General features: G+C 50.3%; 1 long non-coding RNA gene across 1 annotated transcript in view; it reads right to left on the bottom strand.

Moving 5' to 3' along the window:
* LOC308612071 overlaps window positions 1-24,081 on the bottom strand; it is a 440,886-nt gene that overhangs the window by 370,382 nt on the left and 46,423 nt on the right. The gene's annotated exons all lie outside the window — the stretch shown is intronic.

Raw genomic sequence — 24,081 nt, 5'->3', positions numbered from 1 at the left:
CGGTGACTATCACCATTGACACTGTCACCGTGGGGTTGTCACCATTAGCACTATCACCATGGGCAATGTCTCCATGGGCAGTTTCACCATGAGCACTGTCACCATGAGCACTGTCAACATGGGCCTTGTCACACTGTGCGCTGTCACCATGGGCACTGTCACCATGGCACTGTCACAATGGGATGTATCACCATGGGCTTTGTCAGCGTGGGCACTCTCCCCGTTTCCACTCACACCGTGACATCTATCACCATAAACACTGTAAACATGGGCACTGTCACCATGAACATTGTCTCCATTAGCAATGTCACCATGGACATGACACCATGGGCACTGTCACCATGGTCATTCTCACCCTAGGTACTCTCAGCATAGGAATTATCACTGTGAAAATTGTAAACATGGGCACTGTCAGCATGGGCACTATCACCATGAGCAATGTCACCATGAGTACTGTCACCCTGGGTATTTTCACCATGGGCACTGTCACTGTGAGCACTACACCATGCGAATTGTGACTATTGGCACTGTCACCATGGACACTCTCACCATGGGAGCTATCACCATGAACACTGTCACCATGAACACTGTCACTGTGTGCAGTGTCACTATGCGCACTGTCACTGTAAGGACTATCACCGTAAGCAAGTTCACCATGAGCAATGTCACCATGGGCACTGTCACCATTTTGCACTGCCACCATATGCAGTGTCACCATGCGTAATATCACCATAGGCACTTTCACCGTGAGAAATGTGACCGTGCGGTATGTCTCTATGGGCACTGGCACCATGGGCATTGTCACTGTGGCACTGTCACAACGGGCACTATCACCATGAGAAATCTCACCATGCTAACTGTCCCCATGGGCACTGTCACCGTGAGAAGTGTCACCATCAGCACTGTCACTGTCAGCACTGTCATTGTGGGCACTGTCACCATGGCCACTGCCACCTTGGGCTCTGTCACCATGAACACTGTAACTATGCCATTATCACCGTGTGCACTGTCACCATGGGCACTATCAGCATGAGCACGGTTAGCATGTGCACTGTCACTATTCAGCAGTGTCACCAGGTGAACTACCACCATGGGCACTGTCCCGATGTGCACTATCACCTTGAACACAGTTACAATGGGCACTGTAACAATGTGCAGTGTCACCATCGGTACTGTCCCCATGGGAACTGCCACCAAGAGCACTGTCACCATTATCACTGTCAACAAGAGCACTGCCATATTGGGCACTGCTATTATGAGCACTGTCACCATGAGAACTGTCGCTATGAGAATTGTCACCATGGGTATTTTCAACATGAGTACTGTCACCATGGGTATTGTCACCATTTGCACTGTCACCATGAGCAATATTACCATGAGCACTATCACCGTGAGCACTCTCACTGTGGTCACTGTCACTATGAGCACTGTTGCCATGGGTACTGGCACAATGCGGACTGGCACCATGAGCTCTGTAACCATGGGAACTATGACTGTGAGCACACTCACCATGGTCACTGTCACCATAGGCAATGGCCCCGTGGGCACTGTCACCATGGGCACTGTCATCATGGGCAGTGTCACCATGGGCACTGCCACCATGGGCATTATCACTGTGAGCACTGTCACCATGTGTACTGCAACCATGAGAACTGTCACCGTGAGTACTGTCTGCATGGGTTGTCACCATGTGCACTGTCACTATGAGAACTGTTAAAATAGGCACTGTCACCATTTTTCACTGTCACCATGTGGAATGTCACCATGGGCACTATCACCGTGAGAACTGTCACCATGAGTACTGTCATCATGGGCACTCTCACCAAGGGCGCAGCCACCATGTGCACTGTTACCATGTTCACTACCACCATGAGCACTGTCACCATGGGAACTACCAACATGGGCAATGTCATCATGAGCACTTTCACAATGGGAACTGCCACCATGGGCACTATCAACGTGCAGACCCTCACCATGGGCACTATCACCATGGGCACTGCCACCGTGAGCACTATTACCATGAACACTGCTACCGTGAGCACTATCATGATAAGAACTGTCACCATGGGCACGGACAACATGGGCACTCTCACAGTGTGCACTGTCACCATGGGCACTGTCACCATGAGCACTGTAACCATGGGCACTGTCACTATTTTGCACTGCCACCAGACGCACCATGACCATGTGCACTGTCACCATGGGCAGTGTCACCATCGGTAGTCTCACCATGGGCACTGCCACCATGAGCACTGTCACAAGAACTGTCACTATGAGAACTGCCACCATGGGCACTTTCACTATGATTACTGTCACCGTGGTTATTGTCACCATGGGCACTGTCAATGTGAGTACTATCACTGTGAGCACTATCACCCTTCGCACTGTCACCACGGGCACAGCCTCAATGTGGACTGTCACCATGAACACTGTCACTATGGGCACTACCACGGTGAGAACAGTCTCCGTGGTCACTGTCATCATGGGCACTGTCACTGTGAGCACTGTCACTAAGAGCATTTTCACCATAGGCACTGTCACCATGAAAACAGTCACCATGGGCAATGTTAACATGGATACTATCACCTTGAGCACTCTCACCTTGAGCAATTACAACAGGGTCACTTTCACTGTGAGAACGGTCACCACAGGGACTCTCACAATTGGCACTGATTCCGAGGAGTTGTCATGATGAGCACTATCAACATGGGCAGTGTCTCCATGGGCAGTTTCACCATGAGCACTCTCACTATTGGCACTATCATCATTGGCACTGTCAGCATCAGCACGGTCACAGTGAGCACTGTCACAATGGGTGTTGTCACACTGGGGGCTGTCACCATGGGCACAGTCACCATTAAGACGCTCACCATGGGCACTGTGATCTTGGGCACTGTCACCATGGGCACTGTCACCGTGGGCACTGTCACAATGGGAAGTATCACCATGGGCTTTGTCAGCGTGGGCACTGACACTGTGACATCTATCACCATAAACACTGTAAACATGGGCACTGTCACTATGAGCACGGTCACCATGAGCACTGCCACAATGAGCACTGTTATTTATGGCACTGCCAACATGAGCACTGTCACCATGAGCACTCTCACTATGGGCAAGACACCATGGGCACTGTCACCATGAGCATTGCCACCCTAGGTACTCTCACCATAGGCATTATCACTGTGAGAATTGTGAACATGGGCAGTGTCACCATCGTTAGTCTCACCATGAGCACTGTCACCATGAGTACTGTCACCCTGGGTATTGTCACCATGGGCACTCTCACTGTGAGCACTACACCATGAGAATTGTGACTATGGCCACTGTCACCATGGACACTCTCACCATGGGAACTATCACCGTGAACACTGTCACCACAAACACTGTCACTGTGTGCAGTGACACCATGCACACTGTCACCGTAAGGACTATCACCGTAAGCAAAGTCACCATGAGCAATGTCACCATGGGCACTGTCACAATTTTGCACTGCCACCATGTGCAGTGTCACTATGCCTAATATCACCATAGGCACTTTCACTGTGAGAAATGTGACCATGCAGAATGTCTCTATGGTCACTGGCACCATGGGCATTGTCACTGTGAGCACTGTCACAACTGGCACTAACACTGTGAGAAATCTCACCATGCTAACTGTCCCCATGGGCACTGTCACCATGGGCACTGTCACTGTCGCCACTGTCACCATGGTCACTGTCATTGTGGGCACTGTCACCATGGCCACTGCCACCTTGGGCTCTGTCACCATGAGCACTGTAACAATGCCCATTATCACCGTGTGCACTGTCCCCATGGGCACTATCACCATGAGCACTGTCAGCATGTGCACTGTCACTATTTAGCAGTGTCACCAGGTGAACTACCACCATGGGCACAGTCACAATGTGCACTATCACCGTGAGCACGGTTACCATGGGCACTGTAACAACGTGCAGTGTCACCCTCAGTAGTATCCCTATGGGAACTGCCATCAAGAGCACTGTCACCATTACCACTGTCACCACAAGCACTGCCACCTTGGGCACTGATATTATGAGCACTGTCACCATGAGAACTGTCGCTATGAGAACTGCCACCATGGGTATTTTCAACATGAGTACTGTCACCATGGGTATTGTCACCATTTGCACAGTCACCATGAGCACTATTACTGTGAGCACTATCACCGTGAGCACTCTCATTGTGGTCACTGTCACCATGAGCACTGTCACCATGAGCACTGTCACCATGGGTACTGGCACAATGAGGACTGGCACCATGAGACCTGTCACCATGGGCACTATCACTGTGAGCACTCTCACTGTGGTCACTGTCACCATGGGCACTGTTACCATGAGCACTCTCACCATAGGCAATGGCGCCTTGGGCACTGTCACCATCTGCACTCTCATCATGGGCAGTGTCACCATGGGCACTGTCACCATGGGCACTGCCACCATGGGCATTATCACTGTGAGCACTGTCACCATGGGTACTGCAAAAAATGGAACTGTCACCGTGAGTACTGTCTGCATGGGTTGACACCATGTGCACTGTCACCATGAGAACTGTCAACATGGGCACTGTCACCATTTTTCACTTCCACCATGTGCAGTGTCACCGTGTGCACTATCACCATGAGTACTGTCATCATGGGCACTGTCACAAAGGGCACAGCCAACATGTGCACTGTTACCATGGTCACTATCACCGTGAGCACTGTCACCATGGGAACTACCAACATGGGCACAGTCATCATGAGCACTTTCACAATGGGAACTGCCATCATGGGCACTATTAACGTGAGCACACTCACCATGGGCACTATCACCAAGGGCACTGTCAGTTTCAGCACTACCACCATGGGTACTGCAACCATGATCACTGTCACCATTCTCAGTATCACCATTTGCACTGTCACCATGAGCACTATCACCATGAGAACTGTCAGCCTGGGCACTGTCACCATGAGTATTGTGACTTTGGGCACTCTCACCGTGAGCACTGTCACGATATGCAATGTCACCGTGTGCAATCACACTATGGGCACTGTCACCATGAGCACTATCACTGTGAGGGTTGTGACCAATCACACTGTCACCATGGGCACTATCGACGTGAGCACTGTCACCATGAATACTGTCTACATGGGCATCATCACCAAGGGCATGGTCACAGTGTGCACTCTTACCATGGTCACTATCACTGTGAGCACTGTCGCCATGGGCAATACCATCATGGGCACTCTCATCATTAGTATTTTCCCCATGGTAAATGTCACCATGGGCACTTTCAACATGGGCACTATCTACTTGACGACTGTCACAATGGGCACTATCACCATGAGCATGTATCACCATGGTCACTGTCACAGTGGGCACTGTCACGGTGGCACTGTCACCATGGGCACTGTTACGATGATCATTTTCACCATAGGCACTGTCACCGTGAGAACTGTAACCATGCTCACTGTCACCATGGGCACTATCACCTTGAGCATTCTCAACATATGTACTCTCACCATGGGCACTGTCACTGTGAGCACTATCACCATAGGGAATGTCACCGTGGGAACTGTCACCATTGGCACTGTCATCATGGGTAGTGTCACCATGAGCACTGTCACCATGGGCACTGTCACTGTGATCACTGTCACCATGCGTACTGCAACCATGAGTAATATCACCATGAGTACTGTCAGCATGGGTTCTCACCTTGTGCACTACGACCATGTGCACTCTCACCATGGACACTATCACCGTGAGCACTTTCACCATGAGTACTTTCGTCATGGGCACTGTCACCAAGGACATGGCCACAATGTCAAATGTTACCATGGTCAGTATCACTGTGAGCACTGTCACCATGGGAACTTCCAACATAGGCACTGTCATCATGAGCACTTTTAGAATAGGAACTGTCACCATGGGCACTATCAGCATGAGGACTCTCACCATCGCCACTATCGCCATGGGCACTATCAGCTTGAGCATTATCACCATGAGTACCGTCACCATGGGTATTGTCACTATGGGCACTATCAGCATTAGAACTGTCACTGTGGTGACTGTCACCTTGGGCTTTGTCACTGTGAGCACTTTCATGATAGACAAAGTCACGGTTTGCACTGTTCCCATGGGCCTTGTCACTGTGAGCACTATAACCTTGAGGGTAGTTTCCATGGGCACTGTCACCATGGGCACTACCAACTTGAGAATTATCACCATGCGTACTGTCAGCATTGGCATGGTCAACAAGTGCACTATCACTATGCTCACTATTACAGTGAGCACTTACACCATGGGCACCTTAACCATGGGCACTATCACCATGGGCACTATCACCATGATCACTGTCACCATGGACGCCATTGTCGTGAGTACAGTTACCATGTGCAATGTCACTGTTAGCACTGTCACCATGGGTAATGCAACCATGAGCACAGTCAACGTGAGCACTGTCAGCATGGGTTGTCACCCTGTGCACTGTCACCATGAGCACTGTCACCATGCACACTGTCACCATTTTTTACTGCCACCATGTGCACTACAACCATGTGCACTGTCACCGTGGACACTATCACCATGAGCTCTGTCACCATGAGTACTGTCATCATGGACAATGTCACCAAGGGCACAGCCACCATCTGCACTCTTACAATGGTCATTATCACTGTCAGCACTGTCACCATGGGAACTACCAACATTGGCACTGTCATCATGAACACTTTCACCATGCGAACTCTCACCATGGGCTCTTTCACCATGAAAACTCTCAGCATGGGCACTGTCACCGTGGTCACTTCCACCATAGGCAATGTCACCATGGGCACTATCCACGTGAGAACTGTCACCATGCGCACTGTCAACAAGGGCACTATCACGTTGAGCAGTATCACCATGTGTACTGTCACCATGGGCACGGTCACCAAGTACACTATCACTATGCTCACTATTACTGTGAGCACTGTCACCATGGGCACCTTAACCATGGGCACTATGACCAGGATCATTATCAGCATCAGCACAACAGTCTTGATAACTGTCACCATGGGTCATATCACCGTGAGCACATTTACCATGGGCACTGTCACCATGTGCACTACCCCATCGGTACTCTCACCATGGTAAATTCCACCATGAGCACTGTCACCATGAGAACTGTCACTATGTGAATTGTTACCATGGGCACTTTCTCGATGAGTACTGTCACCATGGGTATTTTCACTTTGGGCACTGTCACTGTAAGCAGCATTACCATGAGCACTTTCACTGTGAGCAGTGTCACCATGGACACTGGCACAATGCGGACTGTCACCATGAGCCCTGTCACCATGGACAATGTCACCGTTAGAGGTGTCACCATAGGCAATGTCACCGTGGGCACTATCACTGTGAGCATTGTCAACATGAGCATATCACCATGGGCACTGTCATCATGGCTACTCTCTCCAAGGGCAATGTCACCATGAGCATTGTCAGCATGGGCAATTTCACCATGAGCACTGTCACCAAAGGCACTGTCACCACGAGCAATGTCATCGTGGGCACTGTCACCATGGGCACTTTCACTATTGGCACTATCATCGTGAACACTATCACCATGAGGATGGTCACAATGGGCACTGTCACCATTTTTCACTGCCACCATGTGCACTACCACCATGACCACTATCAGTGTGAGCACTGTCACCGTGAGAACTGTCATCATGGGCACTGTCACCAAGGGCACGGCCACCATGTGCACTGTTATCATGGTCACTATCACCGTGAGCAATATCACCATGGGAACTACCAGCATGGGCACTGTCATCATGATCACTTTCACAATGGGAACTGTCACCATGGGCACTATTAACGTGAGGACTCTCATCATGGGCACTATCACCATGGGAACTGTCACCATGGGCACTGTCACGATGAGAATTTTCACCATAGGCACTGTCATAGTTACAAATATCACCATGCGCAATATCACCATGGGCACTATTACTGTTAGCAGTATCACCATGTGTAAAGTCATCATTGGCACTGTCACAATGGCTACGGCCACCTAGTGTACTATCACAATGGGCACTATCACTGTGAGGGCGGTCACCATGGGAACTGTCGCCATGGGCACTTTCAACATTTGCACTATCAATGTGAGGACTGTCACCATGGGCACTATGACGTAGAGCAGTATCAACCTGGTCACTATCACCATGGCAGTGTCACCGTGGCAGTGTCACCATGGGCACTGTCACGATGAGCATTGTCACCATAGTTACTGTCACCATGAGAACTGTCACCATGCACACTGTCACCATGGGCACTATCACCTTGAGCATTATTACCATGTGTACTGTCACCATTGGCATGGTCACCAAGTGCACTACCACTATGCTCACTATTACCATGAACAATGTCACCATGGGCAACTTAACCACGGGCACTATCACCATGAGCACTATCACCATCGGCACTATCACCATGATCACTGTCACCATGGGCACTATCACCATGAGCACTGTTACCATGGACACTGTCATGATGTACACTGCCCCCTCCAGTAATCTCACCATGGGAACTACCAGCATCAGCATTGTCGCCATGAGCACTGTCACCACGAGCACTGTAACTTAGGGCACTGCCACCGTGAGCACTGTCACCAGAGAAATCTCACTGTGAGAATTGCCACCATGGGAACTTTCACCATGAGTACTGTCACCATGGGCACTGCCAGCATCAGCATTGTCACCATGAGCACTGTCACCACGAGCACTGCAACTTAGGGCACTGCCACCGTGAGCACTGTCACCAGAGAAATCTCACTGTGAGAATTGCCACCATGGGAACTTTCACCATGGGCGTTATCCAACTGGGCTCTGTCACCATTGGCACTGTCACCATTAGCACTATCACCATGGGCAGTGTGATGTTGGGCACTATCACCATGGGCACTGTCACCATGAGCACTGTCATTGTGTGCAGTGTCACTATGCGCAATATCAATGTTAGGACTATCACCGTAAGCAATGTCACCATGAGCAATGTCAGCATGGGCACTGTCACCGTGCGAACTCTCACCATGGGATCTGTCACGGTCGGCAGTGTCCATGGGCACTGTCACTGTGAGCACTGCCACCGTGAGCATTATTACCATGAATACTGCTACCGTGTGCACTATCATCATAAGTAGTGTCACCAGGGGCACTGTCACCATTGGCATGGCCACCATGGGCACTCTCACGGTGTGCTCTGTCACCAGGGGCACTGCCACCATGGGTACTGTCACCATGAACACTGTAACCATGGGCACTGTCACCATGGGCACTGTCACCACGAGCACTCTCGCTATGAGAATTGCCACCATGGGCACTTTCACCATGAGTAATGTCACTATGGGCCTTGTCCAACTGGGTGCTGTCACCATTGGCACTGTTACCATTAGCAGTGTCACCATGGGCAGTGTGATGTTGGGCACAGTCACCATGAGCACTATCACTGTCTGCAGTGTCACCATGCACACTATCATCGTAAGGACTATCACCGTAAGCAATGTCAGCATGTACAATGTCAGCATGGACACTATCACGATTTTGCACTGCCACCATATGCAGTGTCACCATGGGCACTTTAACCATGAGTACTGTCACCATGGGTAATATCACCATGGGAACTGTCACCGTGAGAACTGTCACCATTCGGAATGTCTCAATGGGCACTGGTACCATGGGCATTTTCACCATGAGCACTGTCACAATGGGCACTATCATAGTGAGAAATCTCACCCTGCTAACTGTCCCCATGGGCATTGTCCCTGTGAGACTGTCACCATGGGCACTGTCACTCTCAGTACTGTCACCATAGGCACTGACATTGTGGGCACTGCCACTGTGAGCACTATTACCATGAACACTGTTACCCAGAGCACTATGATCAAAAGCACTGTCACCATGGACACTCTCAGCATTGGAAGTGCCTCCAGGGGCACTATCACAGTGTGCACTGTCACCATGGCAACTGCCACCTTGGGCTCTGTCACAATGAACACTGTAAAAATGCCCATTATCACCGTCTGCACTGTCACCATGGGCACTATTACCATGAGCACTGTCAGCATGTGCACTGTCACTATTTTGCTCTCTCACCAGGTGCACTGCCACCATGGGCACTGTCACCATGTGCACTATCACCGTGTGCACGGTTACCATGACCACTGTCACAATGTGCAGTGTCACCATCGGTACTGTCCCCATGGGAACTGCCACCAAGAGCACTGTCACCACGAGATCTGCCACATTTGGCACTGCTTTTATGAGCACTGTCACCATGAGAAATGTCGCTATGAGAACTGCCACCATTGGTATTTTCACCATGAGTACTGTCACCATGGGTATTGTCACCATTTGCATGGTCACCATGAGCACTATTACCGTGAGCACTATCACCGTGAGCACTGTCACCACGGGCATTGGCACAATGCAGACTATCAACATGAGCTCTGTCACCATGGGCACTGTCACACGGTTAGAACTGTCACCATGGTTACTGTCACCATGGGCACTGTCACTGTGAGCACTAGCACCGTGAGGGTTGTGACCATGGGCACTCTCGCCAAGGGCAGTGTCCCCATGGAGAATTTCACTGGGAGTACTGTAATCATGGAAACTATCACTTTGGGCACTGTCACTGTGGGCACTGTTACCATGGGCTCTATCACCATGAGCAATGTCACCAAGAGAACTGTCACCATGAGCACTGTAACTATTTTGCACTGCCACCAGGTGCACTTCCACCATGGGTACTGTCACCATTGGCACTATCACCATGAGCACCATTACCATTGGCACTGTCACCATGTACAGTGTCACCATCGGTACTCTCACCATGGGCAATGCCACTATGAGTACTGTCACCAAGAGCACTGTCACCAAGAGCACTGCCACCTTGGGCGCTGCCTTCATGAGCACTGTCACAATGAGAACTGTTACTATGAGAACTGGGCACTTTCACCATGATTACTGTCACCGTGGGTATTGTCACTTTGGGCACTGTCACCATGAGCACTATAACCGTGAGCAGTATAACCCTGAGCACTGTCACCATGGGCACAGAAACAGTGAGGACTGTCACCATGAGCACTGTCATCATGGGCATTATCACCATGAGCACTCTCATCGTGGTCACTGTCACCATGGTCACTGTCAATGTGAGCACTGTCACCATAGACAATGTCACCATGGGCACTGCCACCATGGGCACTGTCACTGTGATCACTGTCATGACGAGTACTGCAACCATGAGCATTGTCACCGTGAGCACTGTCAGCATGTGTTGTCAGCACTAATACTATTAGCACTGTCACCATGAGTACTTTCATCATGGGCACTGTCACTAGGTCACGGCCACCATGTACACTGTAACCATGGTCACTATCACTGTGAGCACTGTCACAATATGAACTACAAACATGGGCACTATCATCATGAGCACTTTCATAATGGGAACTGTCACCATGTGCACTATCAACGTGAGGACTCTGACCATGGGCAGTATCACCATGGGCAATGTCAACATGGAGACTCTCACCTTGAGCACTGTCACCATGAGCACTGTCATCATGGGCACTGTCACCATGAGCACTGTCATCATGGGCAATGTGACCAAGGGCACGGCCAGCATGTGCACTCTTACCATGGTCACTATCACTGTGAGCACTGTCACCATGGGAACTACCAACACGGGCACTATCATCATGAGCACTTTCACCATGCAAGCTGTCACCATGGGCACTTTCACCATGGGCACTATCAACGTGAGAACTCTCACCATGAGCACTGGCACTGTGTGCAGTGTTATCATGAGCATTGTCACATGGGCACTCTCACCATTTTTCACTGCCACCATGTGCAGTACCCCAATGTGCACTGTCACCATGGATACTACCAACATGAGCACTATCACTGTGAGCACTGTCAACATGAGCACATCACCATTGGCACTAGCAACATGGGTAATCTCTCCAAGGGCAAGGTCACTGTGAGCATTGTCCACATGGGCAATTTCACCATGAGCACAGTCACCAAAGGCACTATCACCATGAGCAATGTCACCGTGGGCACAGTCACCATGGGCACCTTCACCATGGACACTATCACTGTGAGCACTGTGACAATGAGCACTGTCACCATGTGCAGTGTCCCATGAGCACTGTCATCATGGGCACTGTCACCATTTTTCACTGCCACCATGTGCACTACCACCATGTGCACTGTCACCATGGGCACTATCACCGTAAGCACTGTCACCATAAGCCCTGTCACCACGAGCACTGCCACCTAGGGCACTGCCACCAGGAGCACTGTCACCATGAGAAATCTCATTTTGAGAATTGACACCATGGGCACTTTCACCATGAGTACTGTCACCATGGGTATTTTCACAATGGGCACTGTCACTGTGATCAGTGTCACCTTGGACACTGGCACAATGCGGACTGTCACCATAAGCACTGTCACCATGGGCACTATCACAATTAGAACTGTCATCATGGTCACTGTCACCATGGGCATTGTCACTGTGAGCACTGTCACGATAGGCAATGTCACTGTTTGCACTGTCACAATGGGCACTGTCACCGTGAGAACTATCACCATGAGGGTTGTGACCATGGGCACTGTCACCATGGGTACTGTCCCCATGGACAATTCACTGTGAGTAGTGTCACCATGGACACTATCACTATTGGCACTGTCACCCTGGGTTCTGTCACCTTGGGCACTTTCACCATGAGCACTGCCACTGTGACCACTCTCAGCATAAGCACTGTCACCATGGGCATATTCACCATGGGCACTTCCACCATGGGCACTAACACCATAAGCACTGTCACCAAGAGCACTTTCAGGGTGGGCAGTGTCACCATGTGCACAATCACTGCAAGGACTCTCACCATAAGCAATGTCAGCATGAGAAATGTCACCATGGGCACTGTCACCATTTGGCACTGCCACCATGTGCACTATCACCATGGGCACTGTCACCATGGGCCCTTTATCATTGAGTACTGTCACCATGCGTAATATCACCACAGACACTGTCACCATGAAAACTATCACCATGAACAATGTCATGATGGGCAATGGTGCCATCGGCCTTGTCACTATAAGCACTCTCACAATGGGCACTATCACCATGAGCAGTCTCACCGTTGTATCTGTCACCATGGGCACTGTCACCATGAGAACTGTAACCATGGACACTGTCACTGTCAGCATTGTCCATGGCCACTGTCACTGTGGGCAGTGCCACCATGAGTATTATTACCATGAACACTGCTACCATGAGCACCATCATCATAAGTACTGTCACCAGGGTCACTGTCACAATTGGCATGGCCACCATGGGCACTCTCACGGTGTGCACTGTCACCAGGGGCACTGCCACCATAGGCACTGTCACCATGAGCACTGTCACCATGGGCACTATCACCATGAGCACTGTTACCATGGGCACTGTCACGATGTGCACTGCCCCCACTGGTAATCTCATCATGGTAACTGCCAGCATGAGCATTGTCACCATGAGAACTCTCACTATGAGAATTGCCACCATGGGCACTTTCACCATGAGTACTGTCACCATGGGCCTTGTCACACTGGGCACTGACACAATTGGCACTGTCGCCATTAGCACTGTCACTATGGGCATTGTGATGTTGGGCACTATCACCATGGGCACTGTCACCATGGGCCCTGTCATCATGGACAGTGTCACTGTGGGCACTGCCACCATGTTCACTGTCACTGTTAGCACTGTCACCATGGGTACTGCAGCCATGAGCACTGTCACCGTGAGCACTTTCAGCATGTGTTCTCACCGTGTGCACTGTCACTATGAGCACTGTCACCGTGGGCACTGTCACCATTTTTCACTGCCACAATGTGCACTACCAACATGAGCACTGTCACCATGGGCACTATCTCGTGAGCACTGTCACCATGAGGACTGTCATCATGGGCACTGTCAACAAGGGCACGGCTCTCATGTGCATTCTTACCATGGTCACAATCACCGTGAGCACTGTCATCATGGGAAGTAGCATCATGGGAACTGTCATCATGAGCATTTTCACAATGGGAACTGTCACCATGGGCACTATCAACGTGAGGACTATCAGCATGGGCACTATCAGCATGGGCACTATCTCCATGGGCACTCTCACCGTGAGCACTGTCACCGTGGACACTATCACCATGAGAATTTTCACCATAGGCACTGTCATAGTGAGTAATGTCACCATACGCACTGTCACCATTGGCACTATCACCGTTAGCACTATCACAATGGAGTCTGTCACAATGGGCACAGCCAGCAAGTATACTATCACCATGGGCACTATCACTTTTAGGACTGTAACCATGGGCACTATCACAATGAGATGTATCACCATGGGCACTCTCACCATGAGAACTGTCACTGTGGTCACTGTCACCATTGACACCATCACCATGAGCAGTATCACCATGTGTACTGTCACCATGGGCATGGCCACCAAGTGCACTATCACTACGGGCACTCTTACTGTGAGCACTGTCACCATGGGCACTTTATCCATGGGCCCTATCACTCTGAGCACAGTTACCATGGGCACCATCACCATTTTTCAGTGCCACCATGTGCACTACAACTATGTGCACTGTCCCTATGAGCATTATAACCGTGAGCACTGTCACGATGTGCACTGTCACCATTTATCTCTGCCACCATATGCACTGTCACCATGGGCACTATCACCGTGAGCAGTGTCACCATGATTACTGTCATCATGGGCATTTTTACCAAGGGCACGGCCACCATGTGCACCCTTTCCATGGTCAGTATCACTGTGAGCACTGTCACCATGGAAAATACCAACATGGGCACTGTCCTCATGAGCACTTTCACCATGCGAACTGTCACCATGGGCACTATCACTGTGAGCACTGTCACCATGAGTACTGTCATCATGGGCACTGTCAACAAGGGCAGGGCAACCATGTGCACTGTTACCATGGTCACTATCACCCTGAGCACTATCACCATGGAAACTACCTACATGGGCACTGTCATCATGACCACGTTCACAATCAGAACTGTCACCATGGGCACTATCAAAGTGAGGTCTCACCATGGGCACTATCACCATAAGAACTGTCACCGTGAGCACTGTCACCGTGGGCAATGTCACCATGGGCACTTTCACTGTGAGCACTGTCACCATGAGTAATCTCATCATGGGCACTTTCACCAATGCCACAGCCACCATGTGCACTGTTACCATGGTCACTATCACCATGAGGACTCTCACCATGGGCAGTATCACCATGGGCACTGTCACCATGAGCACTGTCAACGTGGACACTGTCACCATGAGAATTGTCACCATAGGCACTGTCATAGTGACAATTATCACCATGCACAGTGTCACCATGGGCACTATCACCATCAGCAGTATCACCATATATGCTGTCACCATGGGCACTGTCACAATGGGTACGGCCAACAAGTGTACTACAACCATGGGCACTATCACTGTGAGGATGGTCACCATCAGAACTACCAACATGGACACTGTCATCATGAGCACTTTCACCGTGGGAACTGTCACCATGGGCAATTTCACCATGGGCACTATCAATGTGAGGCCTGTCACCATGGACACTATCACCTTGAGCAGTATCACCATGGGCAATGTCACCATGGGCACTGCCACCATGGCAGTGTCACCATGGGAAATGTCACGATGAGCATTGTCACCATAGTCACTGTCACCATGAGAACGGTCAGCATGTGCACTGTCACCATGGGCTCTATCACCTTGAGACGTATCACCACGTGTGGTGTCACCATGGGCACAGTCACCACATGCACTAACACTATGCTCAACATTACCGTGAGCACTGTCACCATCGGCACCTTAACCACATAAAATATCACCATGAGCACTATCACCATCGGCTCCATCACCATGAACACGGTTACCATTAGCACTATCACTGTGTGCAGTGTCACTATGTGCACTATCACCGTAAGGAATCTCACCATAAGCAGTGTCACCATGAGCAATGTCACCATGGGCACTGTCACCATTTTGCACTGCCACCATGTGCAGGGTGACCATGGGCACTTTAACCATAAGCAATGTCACCATTGGTCATATCACCATGGGCACTGTCACCATAAGAAATGTGACTGTGTGGAATGTCTCGATGGGCACTGGCACAATGGGCATTGTCACGGTGAGCACTGTCACAATGGGCACTATCATAGTGAGAAATCTCACCATGCTAACTGTCCCTATGGGTGCTGTCACCGTGAGAACTGTCACCATGGGCACTGTAACTGTTGGTACTGTTACTATGGGCATTGATATTGTGGGCACTGCCCACATGAGCACTATTTAAATGAACACTGTTACCATGAGCACTATGATCAAAAGGACTGTCACCATGGGCACTCTCACCATTGGCACTGCCACCATGGGCACTATCATGGTGTGCACTGTCACCATGGCAACTGCCACCTCGGGTTCTGTTACCATGAACATTGTAACAATGTCCATTTTCACCGTCTGCACTGTCACCATGGGCACTATCACCATGAGCACTGTTAGCATGTGCACTGTCACTATTCAGCAGTGTCACCAGGTGAACTACCACCATGGGCACTGTCCCGATGTGCACTATCACCTTGAGCATGGTTACAATGGGCACTGTAACAATGTGCAGTGTCACCATCGGTACTGTCCCCATGGAAACTGCCACCAAGAGCATTGTCACCATTAGCAGTGTCACAACGAGTACTGCCACCTTGGGCACTGCAATTATGAGCACTGTCACCATGAGAACTGTTGCTATGAGAACTGCCACCAGGGGTATTTTCACCAAGAGTACTGTCATCATGTGTATTGTCGCCATTAGCACTGTCACCATGGGCAATGCGAACTTGGGCACTGTCACCATGGGCACTGTAACCCTGGGCACTGTCACCATGAGTACTGTCACCCTGGGTATTGACACCATGGGCATTGTCACCATGAGCAATACACTGTGAGAATTGTGACTAGGGGCACTGTCACCATGGGCCCTTTCACCATGGGCACTGTCACCATGAACACTGTCACCATGAGCACTGTCACTGTGGGCAGTGTCACCATGAGCACTATCACCGTGACAAATGCCACTGTAAACACTACCACCATAATCACTATCACCATGGGCACTCTCACCATGGGCATTTTAACAATGAGTACTGTCACCATGGGTAATATCACCATGAGCACTCTCACCATGAGAACTGTCACCATGCGGAATGTCTCTATGGGAACTGGCACCATGGATATTGTCACTATGAGCACTGTCAAAATGGGCACTATCACTGTGAGCAGTCTCACCGTGATAACTGTCACCATGGGCACTCTCACTGTCGGCACTGTCCATGGGCACTGTCACTGTGGTCACTGCCACCGTGAGCATTATTACCATGAACACAGCTACCGTGAGCACTATCATCATAAGTACTGTCACCATGGGCTCTGTCACCATTGGCATGGCCAGCATGGGCACTCTCACGGTGTACAATGTCACCAAGGGCACTGCCACGATGAGCAATGTCACCGTGAGCACTGTCACCATGGGCACTGGCACAATGCAGACTGTCACCATGAGCCCTGTCTCCATGGGCACTATCACTGTGAGCAGTCTCATCATGGTCACTGTCACTATGGGCACTGTCACCGTGAGCAGTTTCACTATAGGCAATGTAACCATATGCACTGTCACCATAGGCTGTGTCATCATGGGCAGTGTCACGGTGGGCACTGTCACCATGGGCACTGCCACCATGGGCACTGTCACTGTTGGCACTATCACCATGGCCACTGCCACCATGGGCGCTGTCACTGTGATCACTTTCAGCATGGGCTCTCACTGTGTGCACTGTCACCATGAGCACTATCACCATGGGGCCTGTCACCATTTTTCACTGCCACAATGTGCACTACCAACATGAGCACTGTCACCATGGGCATTATCCCTGTGAGCACTGTCACCATGAGTACTGTCATCATGGGCAATGTCACCAAGGGCACGGCCACCATGTGCACTCTTACTATGGTCACTATCACCGTGAGCACTGTCATCATGGGAACTAGCATTTTGGGCAATGTCATTATGAGCACTTTCACAATGGGAACTGTCACCATGGGTGCTATCAATGTGAGGAGTATCAACATGGGCACTCTCACCGTGATCACTGTCACCATGGGCACTGTCACTATGGGCACTGTCACCATGAGAATTGTCACCATAGCCATTGTCATAGTGAGAAATATCACCATGTGTACTGTCACTATGGGCATTGTCACCTTGGGCACGGCCACCAAGTGCACTATCACTATGGGCACTATTTCCGTGAGCACTGTCACCATGGGCAGTTTAACCATGGGCACTATCACTGTTAGCACTGTCACCATGGGCACTATCACATTGAGCACGGTTACCATCGGCACTCTCACCATTTTTCACTGCCACCATGTGCACTACAACCATGTACACAGTCACCATGATCACTATCACCATAAGCACTGTCACCATCTGTACTGTAATCATGGGCATTGTCACCAAGGTCATGGCCACCGTATTCATTCTTACCATGGTCAGTATCACTGTGAGCTCTGTCACCATGGGAACTACCAACATGGTCAATGTCATCATGAGCACTTTCACCATTGGAACTCTCACAATGGGCACTTTCACCATGGCCACTATCAACGTGAGGACTGTCACTATGGGCACTATCACCTTGAGCAGTGTCACCATGTGTACTGTCACCATGGGCACAGTCACCAAGTGCAATGTCACTATGCTCACTATTACGGTGAGCACTGTCACCATGGGCAAATTAACAATGGGCATTATCACCATGAGCACTATCATCATCGGCACTGTCACCGTGAGCACTGTCACCATGGACACTTTATCATTGAGTACTCTCACTATGGGTAATATCACCATGGGCACTGTCACCATGAGAACTATCACCGTGAGCAATATAATGATGGGCAGTGGCACCATGGGACTTGTCACTATGAGCGCTCTCACAATAGGCATTATCACCATGAGCAGTCTCACCATGGTTACTATCACCGTGGGCACAGTCACCTTGGCACTGTCCCTGAGCACCGTCACGGTGGGCACTGCCACCGTGAGCATTATTACCATGAACACTGCTACCGTGTGCACTATCATAATAAGTACTGTCATTATGGGCACTGTCAGTTTCCACACTGTCCATGGGCACTGTCATTGTGGGCAATGCCACCGTGAGCATTATTACCATGAACACTGCTACTGTGAGCGCTATCATCATAAGTACTGTCACCATGGGCACTGTCACAATTGCCATGGCCACCATGGACACTCTCACAGTGTGCACTGTCACCATTGGCACTGTCATCATGCGCACTGTCACTGTTGGCACTGTCATCATGGGCACTATCACAATGAGCAATGTCACCATGAGAACTGTCACCATGGGCACTTTCACTATTTTCCACTGCCACTAGGTGCACTACCAACGTGGGAACTGTCACCATGGGCACTATCACCATGAGCACCATTACCATGGGCACTGTCACAATGTGCAGTGTCACCATTGGTACTCTCACTGTGGGCACTGCCACCATGAGCACTGTCACAATGAGAACTATCACTATGTGAACTGCCTCCATGGCCACATTCACTATGATTACTGTCACCGTGGGTATTGTCACCTTGGGCACTGTCACCATGGGCACTGGCACAATGCGGACTGTCACCATGAGCCCAGTCTCCATGGGCATTATCACCATGAGTAACCTCACCGTGGTCACTGTCACCATGAGCACTGTCATCATGGGCAGTGTCACCATGAGCAGTGTCTCCATGGGCACTGCCACCATGGGCATTGTCACCGTGAGCAAATTCAGCATGGGTTCTCGCCGTTTGCACTGTCACCATGAGCACTTTCACTGTGGGCACTGTCACCATTTTTCATTGCCACAATGTGCACTACCAACATGAGCACTGTTACCATGGGCACTATCTCCGTGAGCATTGTCACCATGAGTACTGTCATCATGGGCATTGTCACCAAGGGCATGGCCACCATGTGCACTCTTACTATGGTCAGTATCACCGTGAGCACTGTCATAATGGGAAATAGCATTATGGGCACTGTCATCATGAGCACTTCACAATGGGAACTGTCACCATGGGTACTATCAACGTGAGAACTATCATCATGGGCACTATCAGCATGGGGACTCTCACCGTAGGCACTGTCACCATTAGAATTTTCACCATAGGCACTGTCATAGTGAGAACTATCACCATGCACACTGTCACCATGGGCACTATCACCATGAGAAGTGTCACTGTGTGCACTGTCACCATGGGCACTATCACTGTGAGAAGTATCACCATGTGTACTGTCACCATGGGCAGTGTCACCAAGGGCACAGCCTCTAAGTGCACTATCACTATGGGCACTATTACCGTGAGCACGGTTACCATGGGCACCATCACCAATTTTCACTGTCACCAATTGCACTACAACCATGTGCACTGTCCCCATGAGCATGATAACTGTGAGCACTGTCATCATGTGCACTGTCACCATTTATCTCTGCCACCATATACACTACAACCATGTGCAAAATCACCATGGGCACTATCACCATGAGCAGTGTCACCATAAGTTTTGTCATCATGGGCATTTTTACCAAGGACATGGCCACAATGTGCACTGTCACCATGGTCACTATCACTGTGAGCACTGTCACCATGGGTACTACCAACATAGGCACTGTCATCATCAGAACTTTCGGCATGTGAACTCTCACCTTGGGCACTTTCACCATGGGCACTCTCAATGTGAGGACTGTCACCATGGGCACTATCACCTTGAGCATTTTTCACTGCCACCATGTGCACTACAACCATGTGCACTGTCACCCTGGGCACTCTCACTGTAAGCACTGTCACCATCAGTACTGTCATCATGCACATTGTCACCAAGGGCACGGCCACCATATTGACTCTTACCATGGTCACTGTCACCATGGGCACTGTCACCATGGGCACTGTCTCCATGAGCATTGTCACCATAGGCACTGTCATAGTGAGAAATATCACCATGTGAACTGTCACCATGGGCACTGTCACAATGGACACAGCCACCAAGTGTACTATCACCATGGGCACTATCACTATGAGGACTGTCACCATGGGCATTATCACCATGAGCTGTATCACCATGGGCACTGTCACCATGAGAAATGTCACCATGGGCACTGGCACCATGGGAACTATCACCATGAGCAATGTCAGCATGTGTACTGTCACCGTGAGCACTGTCACCATAGGCATAGCCACTAAGTGCACTATCACTATGGGCACTATTACCATGAGCACTGTCACCATGGGCAGTTTAACCATGGGCACTATCACCCTGAACACTGTCACCATGGGCACTATCACCGTGAGCCCGGTTACCATGGGCACCGTCACCATTTTTCACTGCCACCATGTGCACTACAACCATGTGCACTGCCACCATCAGTACTCTCACCATGAGAACTGACACCATGAGCACTGTCACCATCGGTGCTCTCACCATGGGAACTGCCACCATGGGCAGTGTCACCATTTGGCACTGCCAACATGTGCACTCTCACCATGGGCATTGTCACTATAGGCACTTTATCATTGAGTATTGTCATCATGGGTAATATCACCATGGGCACTATCACCATGAGAACTGTCAGCATGGGCCCTGTCACTATTTTCCACTGCCACCAGGTGCACTACAACCATGGGCACTGTCACCATTGGCAGTATCATGATGAGCACCGTAATCATGGGCACTGTCACCATGTGCAGTGTCACCATCGGTACTCTCACCATGGGCACTGCCACCATGAGCAATGTCACCAAGAGCACTGTCACCACGAGAACTGCCACCTTGGGGAATGCCTCCATGAGCACTGTCACAATGTGAACTGTCACTATGAGAACTGCCACCATGGGCACATTCACCATGATTGCTGTCACCGTGGGTGTTTTCACCTTGGGCACTGTCACCATGAGCACTATCACTGTGAGCACTATCACCCTGAACACTATCACCATGGGCACAGCCACAATGCGGACTGTCACCATGGGCACTATCACGGTGAGAACAGTCACCATGGTCACTGTCACCATGAGCATTGTTACCATGAGCAATGTCACCATGGTCACTTTCACCCTGAGAACTGTCACCATGGGGACTATCATCATTGGCACTGTCACCGTGGGATTGTCAACATGAGCACTATCACTATGGGCAATGTCTCCATGAGCAGTTTCACCGTGAGCACTGTCAGTATGGGAACTATCACCATCGGCACTGTCACCATGGGCAAGGTCACCTTGAGCACTGTCACAATTGGCCTTGTGACATGGGGCACTGTCACCATGAGCACTCTCACCAATAACACTGTCACCATGGGCACTGTCACCATAAGCACTGTCATCGTGGGCACTGTCACAATGGGAAGTATCACCATGTGCTTTGTTAGCATGGGCACTGTCACCATGGACACTGCCACCGTGATGTCTATCACCATGAGCATTCTCACCACGAGGACTGCCACTTAGGGCACTGCCACCTTGAGCCCTGTCGCCATGAGAACTGTCACTATGAGAATTGCCACCATGGGCACTTTCACCATGAGTACTGTCACCATGGATATTGTCACTATAGGCACTGTCACCATGAGCACTGTCCACTTGGGCCCTGACACAATGCCGACTGTCACCATGAGCATTGTCTCCATGGGCACTATCACCATTAGAGCTGTCACTGTGGTCACTGTCACCATGGGCACTGTCACTGTGAGCACTGTCACGATAGGCAATGTCACCATTTGTTGCGTCAACATGGGCACTGTCACTGTGAGCACTGTCACGATAGGCAATGTCAACATTTGTTGTGTCACCATGGGCACTGTCACTGTGAGCACTGTCACCATGAGCACATTCACCGTGACCACGATCACCGTGAGGATTGTGACCATGGGCACTATCACCATGGGCAGTGTCCCCATGGACAATTTCACTGTGAGCACTGTCACCATGAGTACTGTCACCCTGGGTTGTGTCACCATGGGCACTATCACTGTGAGAATTGTGAACATGGGCACTATCACCATGAGCAATGTCACCATGAGAACTGTCACCCTGTTTATTTTCACCATGGGCACTTTCACAATAGGCACTATCACTGTGAGCACTGTCACCATGAGCACTGTCACTGTGTGCAGTGTCACCATGCACCATATCACCATAAGGACTCTCACCGTAAGCAATGTCACCATGAACAATGTCACAATGGGCACTGTCACCATTTTGCACTGCCACCATGTGACGTGTCACAATGGGCACTTTAACCATTAGTACTGTCACCATGGGTAATATCACCATGGGCACTGTCACCATGAGAACTGTCACCATGCGGCATGTCTCGATGGGCACTTGCACCATGGGCATTGTCACTATGAGCACTGTCACAGTAGGCACTATCATCATGAGAAATCTCACCATGCTAACTGTCCCTATGGGCACTGTCACCTTGAGAACTGTCACCATGGGCACTGGCACAGTGAGCACTGCCACCATGGGCAATGTCACCATGGGCACTATCACTGTGAGCCCTGTCAAAATGAGCACGTCACCATGGTCAATGTCAACATGGGTAGTCTCTCCAAGGGAAATTTCTCCATGAGCACTGTCACCAAAGGCTCTGTCACCCTGAGCATTGTCACCTTGGACACTGTCACCAGGGGCACTGACACCATGGGCACTGTCAGTTTGAGCACTGTCACCATGGGTAATGCAACCATGAGCACTGTCACCATTGGGAGTATCATCATGTGCACTCTCACCATGGGCACTATCACCATGAGAACTGTCAGCATGGGCACTGTCACTGTGGGCACTGGTGCTGTGGGCACTGCCACAATGGGCAATGT

Source organism: Mesoplodon bidens, assembly GCF_964165515.1.
Source record: "Mesoplodon bidens genome assembly, chromosome: 2".
Taxonomy (NCBI): domain Eukaryota; kingdom Metazoa; phylum Chordata; class Mammalia; order Artiodactyla; family Ziphiidae; genus Mesoplodon; species Mesoplodon bidens.
Note: the sequence above shows the minus strand (reverse complement) of the source record. Positions and strands in the feature narration are given on the sequence as shown.